Source organism: Mesocricetus auratus, unplaced genomic scaffold (genome assembly GCF_017639785.1).
Source record: "Mesocricetus auratus isolate SY011 unplaced genomic scaffold, BCM_Maur_2.0 Super-Scaffold_100676, whole genome shotgun sequence".
Lineage (NCBI taxonomy): Eukaryota > Metazoa > Chordata > Mammalia > Rodentia > Cricetidae > Mesocricetus > Mesocricetus auratus.
The window spans coordinates 175,918,824-175,942,258 of NW_024429266.1; the positions used below are offsets into that span (position 1 = coordinate 175,918,824).

The window sequence follows — 23,435 nt, forward strand, 5'->3', positions numbered from 1 at the left end:
AGGGAGGGGGAATGGAGGGGGAGGGAGGGAGGGGGAGAGAGAGGGAGGGGGAGAGAGAGGGAGGGGGAGGGAGGGGGAGAGAGAGAGAGAGAGAGAGAACAAACCTAAGAAAAGAATAGAAAAAAAAGTGGACAGACTGAGTTTATTTTCTTTATAAGAGTAATTAACACAGACAGACATGGTGGTACATACCTTTAATCCCAGCACTTGTGAGGCAGAAGCAGGCAGATCTCTGTGAGTTCAAGCACCCTAATTTACAGAGGGAACTGCAAGACAGTCAGGGCCTAGAGAGCCTATCTCCCAAAAAAAAAAAAAAAAAAAAAAAAAAACCACAGAGCAGTCATCTTCTGGCTCAGTTAAACCAGCCCCTTTGACTGGCTGCTGTGTTTGTCTTTTATCTGGCCCATTAAGGATGGCAGTAGATTAAGTAGCATCTGGCATGAGTTGTTCAGTATTCTGTGGTCTGGTAAAAGAAGCTAATCCAAAATAATGAAAGTCTGTGAATTTTATTAATTTATTAATTGAAAGGCTGGGAGATACATCAATTGATAAAGCACCTGTCACTCAAATATGAGGACGTTGGTCTGGATTTTTGACATCACGCAAAAAAGCTGGGTGTGGCAACTTCTTTGCAATCCCAACACTGGGGAGATGGCCAACAGGCAGATCCCTGAAGCTCCCTGGCAGATCTCTGGCCAGCCAGCACAGTCAAATCAATGAGGTCTAAGCTCAGCAAAAGACTTGGTCTCAAAAAATAAGGTGAGCATAACATCTGACATCACTCTTGAGTGGCAAGACCATACACATTCCACACAAACACGCAAAAATAACACCCAACTGAAGCCATAGGAGATGAACAAGACCTAGAGGAGAGCCAGAGCGAAGGGGTGAGTGGTTTTTTCAAGCCAGGAAGCAGCAGCATTGGGACTTTTCCACGGTAGCTTGTGACTCACCTCATGTTTTTATTATTTATATTTTGTTCTCTCATTTTTTAAATAATTTATTTTCATTTCACGTGCATTCATGTTTTCATGTTTTGCCTGCATGTATGTCTGTGAAAGTGTAGGATCCCCTGGAACTGGAGTTACAGACAGTTGTAGGCTGCCATGTGGGTGCTGGGAATTGAACTTGGGTCCTCTGGAAGAGTAGCCAGTGCTCTCAACTGCTAAGTCATGCCTCCAGCCCCTTGTTCTTTAGTTTTATAATAATAAAATAAACATAAAAGAAATCAGTAACTTCTGATGCCCAACATTTGGCATTGCTAACCACGCAAAAGCGCAGTCTAAGCGCGTGTAGCTGTTGTGCAGCTCTGCAATCTGGTGGAAGATAAACTCCCTCCAGCCCCTTTGGCCTGCTTTCCTGCATTCTTGGGTTTCCCAAACCCCTCTCCAGGCTGCCAATCCAGGCAGCTCAGCACGCCTTGAGCACCGCTCATTTCGAGACAGGTTTGGGACTTGGAACTTTGCAGCTGCTATTACCAAGTCATTGGCAGCAAGCAGAAATGTCAAGGCTCAAGGCGCTTGTAACAAAGCACACTTCTTGGGCAGGCTGCTGCTTAGTCAAATCTCCAACTCCGGGCACCAGCTGGAGTGCAGTCAGTTCTTATACAGTTCTGCTTCAGTGCAGCTTCCCTGCACCTGGACTTCCTACTGCTACCTTGGTGTCACACGTCGTACACCTGCTGGTCAGACATAGTCATTACATCAGACTACCTTCCCACAGCCCAGTCCTCCAAGCATCGGCTCCCCCACTAGTCAAACATCATCACTACATCTACACAACTCAATCCTCTGAAGATTGGACCTGGTATGACACTTGGGAACTATTAAATGGCCAACTAGGCTATTAAAAAAAAAAAAAAGAATTAGGCCGGGCGTTGGTGGCGCACGCCTTTAATCCCAGCACTCGGGAGGCAGAGGCAGGCAGATCTCTGTGAGTTCGAGGCCAACCTGGTCTACAGAGCAAGTTCTAGGGCAGCCAGGTGTTAAACAGAGAAACCCTGTCTTGAAAACCAAAAAGTAAGTAAGTGAGTGAGTGAGTGAACGAACAAATAAATAGGTGAATAAATAATTTTTTTGAGGAAGAATGGAGGATACAATCCTAAAACCTTCCCCCATGTTAAAAATTGGAAATATCAGCCGGGCGTTGGTGGCGCACACCTTTAATCCCAGCACTTGGGAGGCAGAGGCAGGCGGATCTCTGTGAGTTTGAGGCCAACCTGGTCTACAGAGCGAGTTCCAGGACAGCCTCCAAAGCCACAGAGAAACCCTGTCTCGAAAAAAAAAAAAACAAAACAAAACAAAAAAAAAATTGGAAATATCACAATGCAGGGAATTAGGACCCTGTTTACTGCTACTAAGGACAAGTGGCAAATAGAAAAACTAAATGAAGAGATAAACAACTTAAATGGGATAAATACAATGTCAGTTACTATCAATCTGGTAATTCATATTTGATCCTTACAAATGGTTGGATAACTGTGACAAATATGAAATTTACAGATAAGATACAAGCCTTAGAAAAGGCTACTACTGATAATAAGCAAACCTTAGAAAAACTTACTATTTAAAAAATACAAGCCTTACAAAGAATTCCTAAGGAGACTAATACAATTTTGATTAATAAAAGCTTTAGAAATATTTCCTGACAAAGCAAAAAGTGACTAATATGCAAGACTTACAATTCAAAAGATATAAGCCTTAGAAAAGGTTGCTACTGATAATATGCAAGCCCTACAAAATTATTGAAGAAAATGCCATTTTGACTGATAAATTACAAGCCTTAGAAAAATCTATTATAACAGATAAAAATATTCAGAAACAGAAGAATTTGGAGAGCCATCTTCACCACTACATTATGAAATTAGAGAAGAGAAGCCCAACCTTAATTTCCCCAGTTGCAATTCAAGAACAACCACTAGATGATAGGTATCCCTAGAGACATTCAGAAGCTAACTGAGATCCAATAGAAATGTTAGGTTTAAAGAGATTTTTTTTAAGATTTATTTATTACATAGACAGTATTCTGACTACATGCCAGAAGAGGGCACCAGATTGAATTGTAGATGGTTGTGAGCCACCATGTGGTTGCTGGGAATTGAACTCAGGACCCCTGGAAAAGCAGTCAATGCTCTTAACCTCTGAGCCATCTCTCCAACCCGGTTTGAAGAGATTTAAGGAAGCAATAGTTTCATATGGTATGTATTCACCTTTTATAAAGGAGATGTTAAATTCATAGGCCACTTGGAATAGAATAATTCCACAAGACTGGAAAGGTTTTGTTACAGCAGTACTGGAATCTGGGCCTCAGTTACAGTGGACCACCTGGTAGAGACATGACACCAGGGCCATCGAACAGCAAGACAGACTTAGAGGCTGTGACTTCCCAAGACTGAATGTTTCTTTACTATACTTTTACAAGAACAGGATAGGGAAAGATTTGCCTTCACAGTACCTACTTATAATTCACAGCCCGTTAAAAGGTATCAGTGGAAAATTCTCCCACAAGGGATGTTAAATGCCCTCACCCTGTGACAATATTTTATATAACAACTATTGGAAATAATTCATAAGCAGTTTCCTCAATTAGAATTTATCATTAGATGGACAACATCTTACTAGCTGATTCAAACGTAAATACCTTAGAAAAAAATGTTTAAGGAAGTAAATAAAACGTTGCCTTATTAGAGATTACAAATTACTCCTGGAAAAAAAAATACAAAGAAGAGATTCTATTAATTACCTAGAGTATAAAATAGTTTTACAAAAAAAATTCCACTATGAAAAGTATAAATCAAGAGAGATCAATTACAGATTCTTAGTGACTTTCAACAATTACTGGGAAATATTACCTGGATATGGTTCACAATTGGATTAACAACTCAAGGACTAAGTAATTTATTTCAAACCTTACAAGGGGACAAGGACTTAAATATTTCAAGAAAATTAACAGCTGAGGCTAAAAGAGAATTGGCTCTGGTAGAGAAAAAAATTACACAATGCACATGTGATCATTTGGATCCATAGTTTGATATCCTAGTTATTCTACCTCCTACCCATTCTCAGAGAAGATAATATTCTGAAATATATATTTTTGCCATACAAACACAGCAAAAAAATTAAAGACCTATGTAGAAACAGTTTCTGAATGAACTCTAAAAAGAAAACTGAGACTTCTTCAAATAGCAGAAATGGACCCAAGAGAAATTGTAGTACCTTTTACTAATACTGAAAATTTCCTCCTTATGAGCAGAAAATGAACACTGGCAAAGAGCTTACAATAATTTTTTGTGAAAGATTAAGAACAACTATCCCAGCTGGGCGGTGGTTGCGCACGTCTTTAATCCCAGCACTCAGGAGTCAGAGGCAGGCGGATCTCTGTGAGTTACAGACCAGCCTGGTCTACAAGATCTAGTTTCAGGACAGCCTCCAAAGCCACTGAGAAACTGTGTCTCAAAAAAACAAAGGAAAAAAACAAAACAAAACAAAAAGAATATCTCAAAAGCAAAAGACATTAATTTATAAAAAGAACCAAGTAGGTCCTTCCTCACAATATATGGGGAACACCAGTATCTTGGAGCCCCTACTTTCTTTTTTTTTTTTTTTTTTTTTTTTTGGTTTTTTGGTTTTTCGAGACAGGGTTTCTCTGTGGCTTTGGAGGCTGTCCTGGAACTCACTTGGTAGTCCAGGCTGGTCTCAAACTCACAGAGATCCGCCTGCCTCGGCCTCCCTAGTGCTGGGATTAAAGGCGTGTGCCACCAACGCCCAGCAGGAGCCCCTACTTTCTATAATGATGCAAATAAATCAGAAAAGGCAGGTTATAAGTCAGGAAATTTAAGTAAAGTGGCTCAAAGCCCTTATGATTTTGTTCAAAAGTCTGCATTATATGCTATTCTCATGGTATTATTAAATTTTTCAGAACCTATTAACATAGTTACTGGCTCTTAATATGCAGAAAGAGTTGTTTTAATATTGAAACCACTGAATTCATTCCTGATGATTCAGAATTAACTTTGTTATTTATACAATTACAGAAAACAATCAAGAATAGAAATCAAACCATATATAAAACACATATCAGATCCCATACAAGTCTACCAGGCCCTCTAGTCCAAGGTAATGATGAAATCAATCAGCTATTAGTCGGAAATGTGCTGGAAGCCTCAGATTTTCATAAGAAACACCATGTTAACAGCAAAGGTTTGAAATTTCTATAACTTGACAACAAGCCAAAGAAACTTGTTCTTTGTATAACCAAACTTTACTACCTGAGCTGGGTGTTGGTGGCACACACCTTTAATCCCAGCACTAGGGAGGCAGAGGCAGGTGGATCTCTGTGAGTTCCAGGCCAGCCTGGTCTACAGAGCGAGTTCCAGGACTGCCTCCAAAACAATACAGAGAAACCCTGTCTCGAGAGGAAAAAAAAGAAAAAAACAAAAAACAAAAAACTCTACTACCTGCAGGGATTAATCCAAAGGGTACTCAAAAACTAAAATAAAATTTGGCAAATGGATGTGCTTCACTTTACTGAGTTTGGGGAATTAAAATACGTATACTATGCCATAGATAATTTTCAGAATTTCAATGGGCAACTGCTTTGAGTTCTAAAGAGGCTGATTCTGTATTTATACATCTATTAGAATTATGGTCATCATGGAAATAGCTGTCCAAATTAAGACTGACAATGCTCCAGCATATATCTCTAGTAAAATAAAACTGTCTTTTGCATATACAACATAAAACATATTACAGGTATATCACACAATTCTACAGGACAAGCAGTTATAAAAAGATCTAATCATATTTCAAAAGAAATGCTTAATAAATAGAAAAAGATTGTGCAATCTTTATTTTTTAATGTGCATATTTTTAAATGCTAATGAAAAGGCAATAACAGCTTCAGAGAGACATTGGATATTAGAAAAAACAAACAAACAAACAAAAAAAACCCACCAAACTAAATCAGCCAGTATACTTTAAAGATGTGTTGACCTCAGAATGGAAATCAGGGTATGTGTTACATTGGGGAAGAATTATTGCTTTTGTTCCACAGGAGAAGAAAAGCTACAGATACCATCAAAATTCAAACAGAAGAGACCTCTCGATTAGGAGGCAACAGTTCATCAACCAATGTAATGATTCAACCTGACAAAAGGAAAAACTCACCAAATTAGGACTGGGTTTTGAATTTGTCTTTCCAGGAAAAAAAAAAATCCAACGGAGGAACCTAAAGACTGTTGAACAAATGAAGCATAAAATAAAATTTAAAAAAAAAAGAGGGGCAGGATAAAATTACCAAGAAAATGAATTAATCTGGCCTAATGGTATAGAGAATATTTCCTACAGGGTAAAATTTCATAACCTTTCAAAATGTCTGTATTTGCTGGTCTCTACAGACATGTTAAACAAGTAGTCTTTATGTAGACCCACTCAATTAAAAACTAAGGCTAGCTTTGAAGTTGAAGTATGGTTTTCTCCTCTAAACCCAAACATGTCTGCTAAAAAAAAAATTCAAGCCAGGAGGTGGTGGTATATGCCTTTAATCCCAGCACTCAGGAGGCAGAGGCAGGTGAATCTCTGTGAGTTCAAGGCCAGCCTGGTCTACAGAGTTCCAAGGCAGCCTCCAAAACAATACAGAGAAACCCTGTCTCGAAAAACAAACAAACAAACAAACAAAAAAAAAAAGAAATTAAGACTGGATCTCACAGATCTATTTAATAGATCATGGTCCTTTAAACCTCCCTAAGATTTACAGCATATGACATTTAATATGTTTAAGTTCTCTACAGGGAACAATAAACATTCCTAACAGTGATCTCTGAAGGTCTCCAAAAAGATGATGGGGCCCCACAACAATGATTCTACCTATATTGCGATAATGTCACTAAGCCAATAAACACCACCCAAAGATTTGCTCTGGACTGACTACAAACTGCTCAGGAAATTCCAAGGTAGCTACTTGAAATGGTCCTCCCTTATGCACTACTCCAGCCAGGACTTCACAGATAAGCTCTACACTTTCCCATTACTTAGAGACTGACAACAAATGATACAGCTAACTTTCCCAGAATTGAACCATTGCTTAGGTTTTTTTCAGGGTCTCCTAGAGGTGCCACCGCCCACCCAGACAACAGGAAATAATTTTAAAAACACCCACATTCCCAAAAGGTGGGGTGGGTGGTTTTTGGTCTTTTACTTTGTTAGGATATTTGTAATTGTGTGGAGGGGTTGATGACAAGTTATTATTGGGTATGGTCAAAAAGGGGGGGATAGGTAGAATAAAAAGGTAATTATTGAATCTACTTTCAAACTAAAAAAGCAACTACTAGTCTTAAATAATTTACATTGGTATGAATTTTTATATATTGATATAAATTTAACACTGTATATTGTTTCTACTTCTGTTTAAGATATTTTTGTAGGGGCTGAAGAGATGGCTCAGCAGTTAAGAGCACTAGCTGCTCTTAGAGGTCCTGAGTTCAATTCCCAGCAACCACATGGTGGCTCACAATCACACATAATGAAATCTGGTGCCCTCTTCTGACCTGCAGGCATACATATAGGCAGAAAAAAATACAAAAAACAAAACCACGGTATACATAATAAATAAGTCTTTTTTAAAAAGAGTTTTGTATATTGCTATAAATTTGAGGTTATTGTCTTTATACTGTACATCTGTTTCTATTTTTGCTTAAGGTATTAGCAATACAGCTGGCACCTATACAGCTTGTTTAATTATGCAATGTTAAGTTTTAGTCCTTAAAAGCTATTTAGGATAATAAAGAAATACAGGCTAAAAGCTACCCATAACTATCAAACTTATAGTCATGTAAGTTAGGTCTTCAAGGTATACAGAGATATATTTCAGATAGTTAGGGAATCTTCAAACACTTGAAAGACCTACAGAATATGGCATTTAAAATGTTTTAAACAACTTTTCTCAACATGAACTTTGTCTGCTTCTTGGGGCACTGATCTACTTCTTTTTGTTGTTGTTGCTTTTGTTTTTTGTTTTGTTTTGTTTTTCCAGACAGGGTTTCGCTGTGGTTTTGGAGGCTGTCCTGGAACTAGCTCTGTAGACCAGGCTGGGCCGGATCTACTTCTGAAGAAGATGATGGGCATCAAAGAAACTCCACATGGAATTTGCTTTCTTTGTGGCAAAGCTAGCCATTTGAGGTCTAGCCATTTGAGGCAAAACCACCTTTGCCTCACCTGCTGACAGTAAACTGTCCAAACTGGACAAGGAGGATACTAAGAAAAGACTGCAGAGATTTGCCAAGTTACGATAGGACAGTCCTTCAAATTTTCCTGCTTCTGAAAAAAGTTTCTCAGATATTCTAGGCCTGTAGGCCAAAGATGAATGCCCCAATGTTGCAGAGGAACCTTGGGTGGCTGTCCAGGCAACCAGCTGTTTCTTTCATTTCACACATCTTTTTTTGGGGGGCCGGGGGTTGTTTGCTTGAACTCCCTGCTTACTCAGGAAACATTTACTTCTCAGATCTTTTATGGGGTTGAAGACCAGACAGTTACAGTTCTCCCGAATCTTGGCAAAAGGCACATTAGGTACAAAACTTTGGACTCTTCAGGAGAGGACAGCTAATGGAGTAATCTCTATAAATGTGCCAATTACTTATAGAGTGGACATTGAGAAAGTATTTTTTACTTGATAAATTTTTTTTGTTCTTGTTGCATGTAATTTCATTTCAGTTAACATTATTACCTTTCCTTTCTCTTGGACAATACTTAAGAATAATTTTTATTGTATATAGTTTTATTATGTTAAAGTTAGAACCTTTCCTTCTTAATTAGACAAAAATAGGCAAATGTTACAGGAATTCTGTCACTAGTCCATTAACCAATTGCAAGGAGCGTTTTGGTTCAAGAGGCAGGGTTTTCATTGGGGATGGATGTGACGGAGATGAGAGGCAGAACAGAAGGAGTGTGCAATCTTTTGAGTCAGGAAGCGGAAGCAGCAGAGCAGCAGAACTTTTCCACAACAGCTCGCAACCCACCTCACAGTTTTTATTTTATATTCTGTTCTTTGGTTTTATAATAAATAAACATAAAAGAAACCAGTAATAGGGCTGGAGAGATGGCTCAGTGGTTAAGAGCACTGACTGTTCTTCCAGAGGTCCTGAGTTCAATTCCCGGCAACCACATGGTGGCTCACAACCACCTTGAATGAGATCTGGTGCCCTCCGCTGGCATGCAGGCAGAAGACTGTATACACAATAAATAAATAAAATATTTTTAAAAAAAGAAACCAGTAATAATCCCCAGCACTGCCCACCATCAAAAAAAGAAATTTTATTTGTTAAAAATAAGTTGCCAACAAGAAATCTCAAAATCAAGCATCAGATATCTTCACCCACTGTCACACCAAACCAATAGTTTTCTATCTATACACATGCCCAAGCTGTCCTCAATATAATTTTAAATCACAGTACCCAGATAAGGAAATATGTTCTAAATATCTGTGGAGATAAAAACTGCAGATATGGGGAAAAATAATTTGACCTCAAGGACATATAATATGTGATAGATATGTCCCCAAACATAGGTGTGTGTGTGTGTGTAGAGAGAGAGAGAGAGAGAGAGAGAGAGAGAGAGAGAGAGAGAGAGAGAGAGAGAGAGAGAGAGAGAGAGAGAGAGAGACAGTCAGTCAGTCAGTCAGTCAGTCAGTCAGTCATGGCTTTAACCCCAGTACTCGGGAGGCAGAGGCAGACAGATCTCTGTAAGTCTGAGGTCAGCCTGGTCTACAAAGCAAGTTCCAGGAGAGCCAGGGCTACACAAGGAAACCCTGTCTTGAAAAAAACAAAAAAGAAAATAAACCAGGCTGGGCACTCAGGATGTAGAAGCAGGTGGTCTCTTTGAGCCCAAGGCTGTCTTGGTCCACACATTAAGTGCTAGGCCTGGGCTATAAGTAGAAAAATGATAGATAAATAAATAAATAAACCTCTAGAGGCTAGAGAGACGGCTTAGGGTTTAAGAGCATTGCTGCTATTCCAGAGGACCTTGGTTCAAGTCCCAGCACCCACATGGCAGCTCACAGCTGTCTTTAACTCCAGTTCTAGGTGCTCTGACACCCTCTTCTGGCCTGAGTATCAGGTACACTCACACATAAAACAAAATAAATAAATATTTTTAAAAAAGGATACTGTGGGGAATAAATTCTCCTACTCCACCCCCAAATTAAACTGGCAACAGTAGGAGGCCGAAGCAGGGGAATCTTGAATTTAAGGCCTATCTATGTTACATGGTCAGACCTCCTCTCAAAAAAAGGACCTAATTAGGGCTGGAGAAATGGCTCTGGCTGAGAGTACACACTGCTTCTCTGAAGGCTGAGTTCAGTTCTGAGTACCTATAGGCCCAGCTCAAGTGGGATTCAACACCTCTAGCCTCTGCAGGCACCTGAAGTCCCATCAACAGACCAACATACATACACACCATTAAAAACAAATTATTCTTAAAGGAGCCTAACTAAATAAAATTGCATTTAAAAACAAAATGTTCTGGATCTGAATACCTATGAGGCTTGGACTCTAGTAATTAGTTTGAAATACCAATGCAATTGAGCATACAACACTGGGGAGGGGTGCTCACAAATACAGAGTTTCTGCTGAACAAACATGAGCTGCTCTGATCTTCATCTCATCCCAGCTAGAAAACAGCAATGGTCTAGTTTGCACAAGGCTTATGCTACAGTTTCCCAACCAGTCCAAAAGGGCAGTCTCATGCACTGCAAGGTGGTCAGTATGTGTCAATATTTTGAGTTTCCTCATCTTTCTTTCTCAATTTCTGGCCACAAATTAGTGACTTCATCAGATGACTGGCCAACACAAACTTACATAAAGAAATGGACCACTCTACCCTTCTAAATGTTAGCAAGCATGAGCTACTCAAGTATCAGAAGCAGATTTTTTTATTGTTTCAAAGTCTGACAGATTTTAAAATACAAATTGAGTATGAACTAGTTCAGAAACAATCATTTACATAGTGAAAAATGCCTGGGACCAATTTCATTTTAACTCTCACCACAAAATAAGTTTTTCATTATTCTCTTTAAGTCTTTTAAATTGTTTTGGTTAGCTGGCTAGTTGGCTGACAAATATAGGGTCTCACTACATAGGTTAGGCTGGTCTTGAACTGGTAATCCTTCTGTCTCAGAGTCTGACTACTAGAATTGATTACAATTAGAATTGTTTTTAAACTCAGCTTTTTCTTTTGATCTCCAAATCAGTCATTGCTTCTTCATTTAGGTAAGTAACTCATAGTTTTGTTTTATTTTTCGAGACAGAGTTTCTCTGTGTAGTCCTGGCTGTTCTGGAACTCCCACTGTTGACCAGGCTGGCCTTGAACTAAAGAGATCCACCAGCCTCTGCCTCAGGCAAAAGGCATTCGTCACCATCAGTTTACAAAGTAAAATATTAACACAATACCAAAACATACAATGTACAAATAAAGTGACCGGGCGTTGGTGGCGCACTCCTTTAATCCCAGCACTCGGGAGGCAGAGGCAGGCGGATCTCTGTGAGTTCCAGGCCAGCCTGGTCTACAAGAGCTAGTTCCAGGACAGCCTCCAAAGCCACAGAGAAACCCTGTCTCGAAAAACCAAAAATAAATAAATAAATAAAGTATAGAGATGCCAGGTCTGGAGCCCTTGGTAAGAAGCTAAAATGACTGTCTGAAGGGAAGGAAAAGCAGCAAAAGCCGCTGTTATCGCTCTCATCTTGCTTGAAGTTAACCACACAGAAACCCGAATGACTTAATTTTGTGTCACACTGTATTTCACGTAAGAATTACAAAATTTTTTGTGGCAAACTTACATACGGAGCAAGTAGTTTTAAAAAATTGGCTTTTTTTTTTTTTTTTTTTTTTTTTTGGTTTTTTCGAGACAGGGTTTCTCTGTGGCTTTGGAGGCTGTCCTGGAATTCGCTTGGTAGTCCAGCCTGGTCTCGAACTCACAGAGATCCGCCTGCCTCTGCCTCCCGAGTGCTGGGATTAAAGGCGTGCGCCACCAACGCCCGGCAAAAAATTAGCTTTTTTTTGTCAGGCAGTGGTAACACATGCCTTTAATCCCAGCACTTGGGAGGCAGAGGCAAGTGAACTCTAAATTCAAGGCCAGCAAGGTCAACAGTGGGAGTTCCAGAACAGCCAGGACTACACAGTGAAAAACCTGTTTTGAAAAACAAAAAATAAAAATAAAAAACAGTCCACACATTTAACCCCAGTCCTAAAGAGGCAAGTGGATCTGTGAGTTTGAGGCATTCCTGGTCTACAGAGCAAGTTCCTGGTAGGTGGATCATTAAGAGTTTGAGGCCAGCCTGGTCTACAGAGAGAGTTCCAGGTCAGCCAAGGCTACAACAGAGAAACCCTGTCTCAAAAAAAAAAAAAAAAAAAAGCAGGGGGAGGGAGATTAGCCTTTTGCCAGATGTGGTAATGCATATCTTTAGTCCTAACATTCAGGAGGCAGAGGCAGGTGGATCTCTTGAATTTAAAGCCAGTGTAGTCTACAACGCAAGATCTGGACCAGCAAGGAATACACAGTGAGATCCTTTTTCTAAATAAATAAAAAAGTGAATGACTGGAAATTTAGCCCTTCTCAGACCAGCAAGACAGTTCCACAGGTAAAGGAACTTGCTACCAAACTTGGCTACCCAAGTTCAATCCCCAGATCCAACATCATAAAATATGAAAACTGATTCCTACAACTTTCCTACACAATAATATTGTTTTAAATTGTTTTGCCTTTCTCATGCAAGTGCTATCATATCACACCTTTAATCCTAGAACTTAGGATGCTGAGGCAAGGAGAGCTTGAAAATGAGAGTTTGAGGCAAGCCTGAGCTACCTTGTCAGAACTGTGTCAGTCTGAAGGAAAAGGAAGCAACTATAATGGTTTGGATATGAAGCATGCTTCACCTCTGGAAAAAGGCTCTTTAGTTGGAGTTTAGTTCACAGCTAGTGGTGTTCTTTTGGAAGATTCTTCAACTTTAAGGAGTAGGTCACCAAGGGCATGTTCTTAGGGGCTGTATCTTATCCCCAGACCCCCTCTTTCTGTTTCCTGTCTATCATGAAGTGGGTAGCCTCTGCCACATGATCCCACCACCATGACATTCTTCCTCACCAGAGTACATAATCAACAGAACTATGATGTAAAAATGGGAAATCCCAACACTCCCAAGATGGAAGTCAGAGGATTAGGAGTCCAGGACATCCTCCATTAACAGAGTTCCAGGCCAACCTGAGCTACATGAGATCTTGTCTCAAAAAATTCACATACAAACTAAGTGTTGGTGGGCATGATGGCATAATCCTTGGGATCCCAGCACTCAGGAGGCTAAGACAGAAAGGTGACAGTGAATTCAGAGCCTATCTGTGGTTACTTAATAAGACCTTGTGTTAAAAAACAAAACATGGTCAGAAGGTGGCTCACCAGATAAAGACATTTGCCACAATGTCTGGTGACCTCAGTTTGATACCAGGGACCCATATGGTAAGGAAATGTACTCCTGCAAATTGTCCTCTGACCTCCACCATGCCCTGTTGCACTCGAGAGTGCACTTGCATTCGTGTACACACACACACACACACACACACACACACACACACAGTGGGATTTATATTCACTCTCATACAGCCTGGTCCCTTGGGCTCTCAAATGAAATTGTTTCCTCACAAATATCAAAAACATGAAGCAGAATCGGTTTATTATCTAACAAGATGAGGAGCTCACAAATAACTATGCAATAGAGGCCATAGAAAGAACGCAGAAGGTTAAGGATGGTAAATAACAGTAATAAGAGCAAAGGTCAGGGAGTGACTCTCAGAGGAGCAAGAATAAACAGTAAGCTCTGCTAACCTCCTCCACCAGACAAAATCCTTCAAGGCAAAAACTTTCTTTCATCACCCTGTACCCTTCACAGTGAGTGCCTGCACCTACTAGGTACTTTAAAAAAAACAGCATTTAGGGCTGGCAAGTGGCTAAGTGGTTAAGGGTGCTTGCCTGATGATCTGAGTTCAATTCCCAGGATTCACAAAAGAGACAAGAATAGATTCCCTCATCTGGCCTTCATTCATGTGTGCTGGTAAATGATTAAGAGTACTTACTATGCCCCCCCACACAGCCCCCCCAGGCATCATTTCTCTGTGACTTTGGAGGCTGTCCTGGAACTAGCTCTTGTAGACAAGGCTGGTCTAGAACTCACAGAGATCCGCCTGCCTCTGCCTCCCAAGTACTGGGATTAAAGGCGTGCGCCACCACTGCCCGGCAAGTACTTACTATTCTTACAGAAGAACAAGTCAGTCCCAGCATCTGTGTCAGGTGGCCAACAACTACATGCAACTTCAGTTCCAGGGGATCCAATGTCTCTGGGTCTCCTTAGGCATCTGTATTTATGCGCACATATACCCATAGGCACATGCATGTAAGTAATGGGATCTGGAGAGATGGCTCAGAGGTTAAGAGCCCTGAATGCTCTTCCAGAGGACCTAGGGTTCAATTCCCAGCACTCACCACATGGCAGCTCACCACTGCCTGTAGCACACAAGTGGTGTACAAACATACAAGCAAAATGATCATATACATAAAAATAAAAAATATTTTAAAAAATAATAATGATAACTTTTAGTAGGAGATGATAACAAACACCTGTAATCCTTGCATGTAGGAGATAGAAGCAGGATTAGCTCAAGGCTAGACTTGGCTATGCAGTGAACTCAAAGCCATGTGGACTATGTGAAACCCTGTCTCAAAATTTTAAAAATTTAGCAACTAAGAGATGGCTCCATGGAAAAGAGCCTTTATTGCTCTGACAGAGAACCCAGGTTTAACTGACAGCACATGCATGGTTGAGTTGTTATGGGTTCACATCCATCCATAACTCCAGTTCCAGGGAATCCAACAGGCACATGCATGGTGCACATACATGTAAAACATTCATATGTGTAAAGTAAAATAAATCTAAAAGAATTTTTAATTCAAATAAATAAATTAATATGGGACAAGAGTCCTGGGTTTTATCCTTAGCACCACATAAACTGGGTGTGGGGGCTCAAGTCTGTAATTCCAGCAATTGAAAGAGGCAAGAAGATCAGAAGCTCAAGGCCATTCTTAGATGCATACATAGCAAGTTAAAGGAACTAAAGACTTAAAGAAGAATAATGGAACAGGAAGGCTTAAACTGGGGTGGGGTAGCAGAGAATAGGGTAGAGGAGGGAACATGGGAAAGACCTTTCAAATATATATATGAGAGAGAGAGAGAGAGAGAGAGAGAGAGAGAGAGAGAGAGAGAGAGAGAGAGAGAGAGAATGTCCCTAGTGAGATCCTACAGAATTCCCACCCCCAAACATTATAGGATATTGGATGTCCTCCAGAACTTGACAGAAAGACCCTACTGCTGAAGATACCACATATTTGAGTCATAAGACATGGCAAAATCAAGCTGGTATGAAGCTGGAAGCTTCATCCCCACTGGCTAGCTTCAAAGGGCTGGAGGGTGCTATGCATGGTACTGAAGGGAAAAAGCAATCATCAATCATACACAGTTACAATAATGACTGGCCTGGAAAGACATGCAGGCCTCTGGTGCAATGGTGCCACAAACAGTACAGTACGTGTGTAACCAAAGACTTTCTGATTGGACTTTAAGTCCCAATCTACAGTATGAAACCATTATCAAGCTAAGAACCTTTTTTTTTTTTTTTTTTTTTTGGTTTTTCGAGACAGGGTTTCTCTGTGGCTTTGGAAGCTGTCCTGGAACTCACTTTGTAGACCAGGCTGGCCTCAAACTCACAGAGACACGCCTGCCTCTGCCTAAGAACCTTATGATTGGATAGGTCATAAACCCTAGGGGAAACTTTTGCTGCTAATGGACACAGTATTAAACTGTGGTTTACTGTTACACCCATAACACTGTCCTAATGATTTATTGTTACACCCATAGAGTAATGTATCTCTCAAGCCTCATCTGAAAAGCTTCTATTTGCAGAAGATCACAGTGATTTACAGTGACCCTCAACTGGACAAGATGCAGAGAATAAGAGACTGCAGAATGCGCAGCCCTAAGGAGAATACATGTACTACACCTCCAAGGTTCAAGCATGAAACAGTCTAAATGCCAGAGGCAGTGGATGACTACAAGGAAACATTACCTTCTGGACACTGCAAGGCAGCTGCACATTAGAATTCACAGCAGTTGGAACAATATGTACAAAACCTTTGCAAGTCCAAGCCAGACCAAATAAATCCCAGCATGGAGAAGGGAGTTGAGAACACAATCCCACCCTTAGCTGGGGAGCTATTGCCAATTGTCAGCTGCTGGGAAAGAATATAGGCTGGGGTAAGCCAACTACTCCCCACTAGAAGACCACACACCAAAGAATATTTGGGCAGCACAAATTGGTCTTGATTTGTTGCTGTTGTGGTTGTTGTTTTGTTTTGTATTTTGGGACAGGGTTTCTCTGTGTAGCCCTGGCTGTCCTGGAACTTGTTCTGTAGATCAGGCTGTCCTGGAACTCAGAGATCTACCTGTCTCTACCTTCTGGGTGCTGGAATTAAAGGTGTGTACCACCACCACCTAGCGATTTAAAAGAGACAGAGACAGAGACAGAGACAGAGAGACAGAGAGAGAGAGACAGAGAGAGAGAGACAGAGAGAGAGAGAGAGAGAGAGAGAGAGAGAGAGAGAGAGAGAGAGAGAGAGAGAGAGAGAGAAGTTAAATGGGTAGAGAAGGAGGGGTGGATCTGAGAAGAGTTGGAGAAAGGGGTGAATAAAATCAAAACATACTGTATGAAAGAACTGATAAATATAATTAGTTCTCAAAGAACTAATAAAAGCCAGGTACAATATACATGCCTATAATCCCAGTACTTAGAAGGCTGAGACGATAAGATTGCTGAGGCTAGCCTGGGCTTCTGTCTAAAAACAATAAACATATGAGACAACCATTAACTACTCTGACTTAGCCGGGCGTTGGTGGCACATGCCTTTAATCCCAACACTCGGGAGGCAGAGGCAGGCGGATCTCTGTGAGTTCGAGACCAGCCTGGACTACCAAGCGAGTTCCAGGACAGCCTCCAAAGCCACAGAGAAACCCTGTCTCGAAAAACCAAAAAAAAAAAAAAAAAAACTACTCTGACTTGCCAGGTGGTGGTGGTGCATGCCTTTAATCCCAGAACTTGGGAGGCAGAGGCTATCCAATCTCTGTGAGTTCAAAACCATCCTGGTCTAAGTTCCAGGACCATCTCCAAAGCCAGAGAAACCTTGTCTCAAGAAAAAAAAAAACTACTCTGACTCTTCCAACACTGATGCACCAGGTTGAATAAAGGCAAAGAGACTGGCAGCATTAATGACAGAGTTTGCCTTGTTCACTCAAAGCCTTAGGTTTAATCCCAGCACTGTACCCATAAAAACAGAAAAAAGGAGATGTTTGCCCAACACCATGTCTCCTTATAGAAAGTCAAGGAAAAATCAGGGAGAACTTCTACTTCATTGTAGATTGGAAAAAACAGAGAGAACATCTTGGCTCATTCAGTCAACATGCTTAATCTTGCTTTAGGATGACAACAAATTGGATAAAATAGAAAGGAAGATGAAGCCTGAATGCCTTTAATCCCAGCACTTGGGAAGAGGCAGGTGGATCTGTGAGTTCGAGAATGGGCAGAGCCAAGTAGGGAGACCCTGTCTCAAAAAAAAAAAAAAAAAAAAAGAGGAAGATAATGATACACACACAGGCCACACTACTTCTCTGAAGGAATGTGCTATACAAGCGTTCACTTAAAACATTCCCACTTAGAACATTCACACTGCCTGCTCCTTCCCATTCGTTATCCAAAAATGTAAACATCGCTAAATCACAAGGATTTGCAAATTCTAAAATAGCTCTTTAGGATTGTTAATCCCCACCCAGCTAAATCCTTTAGAACCTGGTCTAAAAATAAAACCGTGTCAAGTGTTCTTCAAAATATACTATGTACACTGATTGGAATGTGATGCCAATTAACACACTGCAAGCAATTAAAAAAAAACTTCAAATACCCTGTGCCAAGCTAAATAACAAAGAAATACCATCCACTTGATCAGTTAAACTGATATTTTGAGAGTAATTTCAGAAGTCAAACATCTGAAATCACTCATTAGGTGCTGTAGCACACATACCTGTAATCTCAAATCTCAGGATCACAAATTTGAGGCCCACCTTGGCTACACATATGTATTTAATACAAACATGCATTTATTTTTATTTTATGTGTATAGGTGTTTGACCTGCTGTATGTCTGTGTGCCATGTAGTACCATGTGTACCATGTAAGAACTGGAATTACAGACGGATGTAAGTCCTCATATGGGTCCTCTGCAAGAGCAACAAGGGCTCTTAACCAACCACTAAGCCATCTCTCCAGCCCTGAGAACACGTATTTAAAAAACAACGACTGGACTGGAACAATGGCTCATCAGTTAAGAGTGCTTACTGCTCTTGCAGAAAATCTGGTTTGGTTTCCAGAACCCACACGATGGCTCACAACTACTTGTAATTCCAACAACACCAGAGGATCTGATGTCCGCCCTCTTCTGACCTCCACTGACACTGCACACAATGGTTCATACACTCAGCCACACAAACATACACATACAGGTATAATTTTTAAAAAAAAGTCCAATCACCACCACAACAACAAAAACCACTAAGGAGCTGGAGAGACTGCTCAGTGGTTAAGAATACTGGCTGCTCTTGCAAAAGACGTGGGTTCAGTTCCCAGCATCCACCCACATGCTGGCTCACAACTGTCTGTAACATCAGTTCCAGGTGATGATGCCCTCTTCTGACCTCCAAGAGACCAGGTACACACGTAGTTCACAGATACATACATACATGTATAATTTTAAAAAAAACTAAAATTAAATCACCGAGAGCTATACAAATAATTCTGGAAGCAAAGAAGTAACAGAATGACTGAAACACTACAAAAATTAAAGGTGTCAATTTTAATGTGTAATTAAGGAATTTTTAATTTGAAGGCCAAAATAAAACTCAGACATTACTATTACAAGATTACAGACAAGAGTTTAGACCTCATTAGTATCAACACAATCTTGATACTAATATCTAGTGTTATATTTTGAACCCACTGTATGAACATTAGCAATTTCTCCCATCTATATGTACACATATCAGGAAAAAGGAAGAAAAAGAGCCCTCAACAACCTCTTCCTAAAGAACCTACACCTTAGCTGGGCATTGGTGGAGCACGCCTTTAATCCCAGCACTAGGGAGGCAGAGGCAGAAGAATCTCTGTGAGTTCGAGACCAGCCTGGTCTACAAGAGCGAGTTCCAGGACAGTCTCCAAAGCTACAGAGAACAAAACAACAACAACAACAACAACAACAACAAAAAAACCACCAACCACTTTTAATCCCAGCACCACAGAGGCAGAGGCAGGAGGAATCTCTGTGAGTTCAAAGTCAACCTGGTCTACATAGTGAGTTCCAAACCATACAGGGGCTACATATTGAGACCCTGCTTAAAAAAAAAAAAAGAATATTCCTGATTTTACAGGTCTATATACAACTGTACAAAAATAACACAACAAAATTTTTGAGTCAAAGCTTGGTTTTATGGTTTCATAAATCCCTCACTGTTCCATTTGTTCACTGTCTTTCAGAGACAGCATTTAATTCTCTTCCACAAGTCAACATTAAGGCATGCTATTTAGCTAACAAGCTCCTCCCAAGATCAGGGTTATTACTACTACACCTAACAGGCAAACCAAAACATTTGCTCATGAATATTGTTTTCTATTTTTAGGTAGGTGACTAACCAAATTTTGTCTGAAATTTAAACATCAAGTAATCATACATTTACTAATAGACTTCCTAAAAGAGCAATTTGAAGTTAGTCATTATATTTACATTTTAAAAAAATTTAGTGCCTCTGCAAATGCCAAATTAACTTCCAAAAGATGTGAAGTTGTTTAATCTTTAGAGCAAAAGTGATTTGAAGCTAAAGCAACTGGGTTCAGAGTAGTTGTAATGCAGTAGCATTCTTATATTTTTGGATACTTTGTCATAAATGAAAGGTTTTAATATGGTTCTCAGTCTTTTCTCTACCAGGACAAATCTCTTCAAACGCGTTCAAAAGCCTTTCAGTCAAGCCTTCTACTTCACAGGCACACAAGGTCTTTTCAACTATTGACAAGACCTTAACAAAGCTGCCTGATCCCACTTCAGGGCACAGTCGCAGCCCTGCAGCTCTGATGATAAGCCTAAGAACAGAAACATCAGCAGGTTTATTTTTCCAAGTATCCAGAGCTCAGCTAGGTCAAATGTTGCTTCTGGATTTTAAACAGCTTACTTAGCCCTTGAAGTGATAAGAGTAAAAACAAGTCCAAAGAATCTCTGGTTTTCGTCGGTACACAACACCAGAGATTTTGAAACTGCCCTGAAGACTCTTCACATTAGAGTATCAGAGTAGCCACTTCAGCATAAGCCTTAATCGAAGTGGCTATTTAAGAATAATGATCATTGGGCTGGAGACTTTAACAAAGACTGCAACCTGGGGACTTAATCCAAAGAAAACAGTGTACTGTACAAATAGTGTTAATTAAAAATACTTTCATGTTACACTTTTTCAGGTGCTTTCCATAATTTGCCAATTTCTGTAGTTTAGGGAACATGTTTTACATTGTCAGCAGAGATTTAAAACTCAGAGTTAGTAAAGAATACTACGTCTATAAAGTCAACATTTTTGCAAGCACGTATAACCTTAGAAAAACGTGGGAGAATATCTGAGAATAGGAGTCCAATTCATTAACAAGTGAACAGGCACGAAACAGTATCCATTACCAAAACTGGTTAGCTGGACTTCAATCTTTTCAGTTTTATCAACTTCACTACCATTAGGGGAGGGAGCAAAGCAGGCACCAGCGAGAGTTAAAAATTAGCAACATGAAGTTAATTAATCCAAACTAAATGAACTAATTCACCTCCATCCATTACATTCACCCTTCACTAGCTATCAACTTTTATTTTGGACCCTGATGTCTCACTATCTCCTTCCTGCACCCCAAATTTACTAGCTGCTCCCCAAACGCATCCCAACTCCTGTAGGCCATGCCTCTGTGCCTTGGTGCCAGCTGTTCCCTCCGCTGGCAATGCCCTCCCCTCTGCCTCACCTGGCGTACAAGGTCCTTCCAAACTCCGCGAGAAGCAAGCAAGGAACCTCGGGGCTTCTCTACTCCCCAAAGCGCACTTAACTGTCCTAAATCCCAAGAACAGTTGAGAACTCAACCCTTATCACCGCTCATTGTTTTCACGCCCCGGGAGCCAGGGCACCGAGGGCAGAGTCTCCACAGACCCCACAGGACGCAATGCAGGCATCCAGACGTGCCCTGAATTTATTTATTCCCTACTTCTATACACAGACCCGACTCCCTCCCCAGGTCCCAGTCACGTCTCAACCGGGAAGAGATGAGATCCCACCGCCCCAACAAAGAATGAAAACCAGAGGCACACCCTGGGCCCTGGAGAGAGAACAATGAATGAACACGGCCGACTCGCCTCCCGTGATGTCCCAACTCCTCTTTCTGCATCCACGGGCTCTGCAGAGCCTGGACGGCTGTCGCTTCACACAAAAGGCATCCCGACTCCCGATCTCAAGCACCCCGGGCCTCCCATTAGGAAGCCCCGGGCCAGGTCCCCACGCCTTAGTGACGGGGCACTGACCCGTTTCTCGCTGCCTTCCTCGATTCCCTCGTCTTCCCTAAAAGGGTGTCACTTGAGCGAAGCAGCCCGAGAGGAGGTGCAAGGCCGGGCTCCCCCCACTTATGCAGCCCGAGAGGAAAAGAACGAGCCCATCCCAGTGACAACACAGGCACCGAGCAGCTCTGGGCGGATTTTTTTCCCCATTGCCAAAATATGAGGAATGCGCGCTGGGCACCGGAGTGGCGCTGGCACGTTTCCGAGAAACACTGGGAAATCTGAGCAGGGGTGTGGAAACGGGCTCGCCGGCCATGACACTCGGCCCGCGCCCGGCCCGCCACCCGGGTGACAGCGGCCAGGAGGACCCTTCGCCCCGCAGCCGCGCCGTCAACCCTGCGGCCTACCTGAGGGAGCCGGGCCACGCCGGGTCCCGTCGTGCGGCGGCGGAGGTGGTTGAGTGAACGGGATGCGGTCACATTCGGCGCGTCCCCAACCCGGGGGACGGGGCCCCGGGCAGGCCCCGCATCGCTACACTAGCGCCCCGCGCCTCAGGGCACGCGCCCCAAAGCCCGGCCAGCTGGCCCGTCTGAGGGCCCGCAGAGAGCGGCAGAGAAGCCTTCCCGCCTCAAGCTCGCTCGGTTCTAACTCCCGCCATCTAAGATGGCGGCGCAAGCACCCGCAATGAAGACGCTCTCCGGCCGCCCCGGCGAGCGAGCCCTGCGCTCGACGCTCGTCTTCGCGACCTGCGGCGCCGCGGGCTCACCGCCTCTGCGCGAGCTCTAGAGCTCGGCTGTCCGTTTGAAACTTGGCTCGGGGATCTATCTCTCGGGCCTGGAACCTGGCCCCGCCTCCGGAGGCGTGGCCTCGCGATACTGCGGCCGCCATTTCGGGGTTGAGAGTGACTGCGTCCTGCCGGAGGCGAGCCGTAGTGGGTGCAGCCCGGGTCGGGCCAACAGCGAGGCAGTCCGAGGACCAGACGCGCCTGCCTGCACAGGACCGGTCTATACGCTTCCTCTCCGAAGTTGACATCCACGGAGAATGGCGGCTTACGGGGGTTTTGGGAACGCCCTCCTACTATATTAAACCTCGGGTTCCTCATGTGTAAATGGAGGTTTTACTGTCGTACATCAGGTTGACCAAACTACAAGTATGGTGTTACACATCTGTAATCCCAGCGTTTGGGAAATCAAGGCAAGAGAATCAGGAGTTCACGGTCATGCTAAGCTACATGAGACCCTGTCTCAAAAAAAAATTGGCAAAAAAAAAATTTTTAATTGATGAGCCGGCCCACGGTGAACTGAGTCCTGTGGTGCGCCTTCGTACAGCCCTGGTGGAGTAGACACCTGGGGGCAGTTTGATATCGTCAACGCCATTTTTTTCTCTTTGATATAGGGGTTTACTTTTAATCCGGGGCTGGCCTCTGCCTCTATGCTCCTGCCTCCTTGTAACTATTTTCATAGCCATTTGGGCACCTGCAAGGTGACTCAGAGTAAAAGGTTTGCAGAGAATAAAACCAGATGGCCTGAAAGTTATCCTCTGACCTCGATACGTGTGCAACCTACAACCGCACTTAACAAACATACAGTTTTTTTAAGTAACCATTTCTAAGTAAACATCTATTGGCATTTAGTACATTCGCGGTGTTGTGTAACCACAACTTTAGTTCCAAAACATTTCCATTATTCTGAAACAAAACTACCCACTAAGTAGTCTCTCCTTAGCTTCCCACCCAGGGGCAAT

The 23,435-nt window shown here is 41.9% G+C and overlaps 1 protein-coding gene across 2 annotated transcripts in view; it reads right to left on the reverse strand.

Moving 5' to 3' along the window:
- Positions 1 to 22,458, reverse strand: part of Raf1 (Raf-1 proto-oncogene, serine/threonine kinase) — a 57,968-nt gene extending 35,510 nt beyond the window's left edge. The window contains exon 1 of one of the 2 annotated variants that reach the window (XM_040737843.1): positions 22,100 to 22,458. The gene's annotated coding sequence lies outside the window, so the exon portion shown is untranslated. The remainder of the gene's footprint in view (positions 1 to 22,099) is intronic. The other variant, XM_005066112.4, reaches the window with a different exon arrangement.
- Between the last annotated feature and the right edge of the window lie 977 nt (positions 22,459 to 23,435).